At 44.3% G+C, this 793-nt stretch overlaps 1 non-coding gene across 1 annotated transcript; it reads left to right on the top strand.

The window, feature by feature from the left end:
* Nucleotides 1–119, top strand: LOC138884494 (5S ribosomal RNA). The gene has a single exon (XR_011404677.1). It is a non-coding gene; the product is annotated as a 5S ribosomal RNA (ribosomal RNA).
* Nucleotides 120–793: the final 674 nt, after the last annotated feature.

The following is a 793-nucleotide window of genomic DNA, read 5'->3' as shown; positions in this document are numbered from 1 at the left end:
GGATGCGATCATACCAGCACTAACGCATCGGATCTCATCAGAACTCCGAAATTAAGCGTGCTTGGGCGAGAGTAGTACTAAGATGGGTGACCCCCTGGGAAGTCCTCGTGTTGCATCCCTCTTTAGAAAAAGTTATTGAGAATTAAAAAGTATAAATACGAACTTCCATGAAGAAGGCAGGGAGAGAATGAGCGACCTCTCACTACAACAACATCCCATTACTCACAATCACATTCCTCCCAAACCACCTGACAAACTCCATCTTCAATCATCAAGCACACTGTCCTGCAAGGAGACTCTGCTACACGATGAGTTCTTCATCAATAATACTACTCCAACGGTTGAAGAAATTTGTATACGATGAAATCGGGGGAACTAGTTTCTTGTTAATAAGGCATATCGGGAGGTCACATCGGAGGCTCGAGATCACGGATCGAAGTATCCTCCCCCTCGAGATCTATCGATACCCGGCCTGGGGATAATGTTGGTCGAGACCCCAACGGGCATGAGGAGTTCCCGAAGAATGTAGCTGGGGCCGGTTAAGTCTATCAAGCTAGTCTAAAGCTGGTCTGCGCCCACATCATGAATCTAGTCAGCAGTCCCATCCCGCTTTCTTTATCATTAATGTAACTTGTACTATGTTGGGATTTCCTCTCCTATATAAGGGGGATCCTTGGCACTTTGTAAACCCTGTTGTTCTGACTATTCTACACGAAATATACAAGAACTCTTTCTTTTTTCTCTAACATATTCTCTCGGTATTATTGCTCATATTTATTGCCTTCATACCTAT

The sequence above is a fragment of the Nicotiana sylvestris genome, chromosome 12 (genome assembly GCF_000393655.2).
Source record: "Nicotiana sylvestris chromosome 12, ASM39365v2, whole genome shotgun sequence".
NCBI classification, from domain to species: Eukaryota; Viridiplantae; Streptophyta; class Magnoliopsida; order Solanales; family Solanaceae; genus Nicotiana; species Nicotiana sylvestris.
Note: the sequence above shows the minus strand (reverse complement) of the source record. Positions and strands in the feature narration are given on the sequence as shown.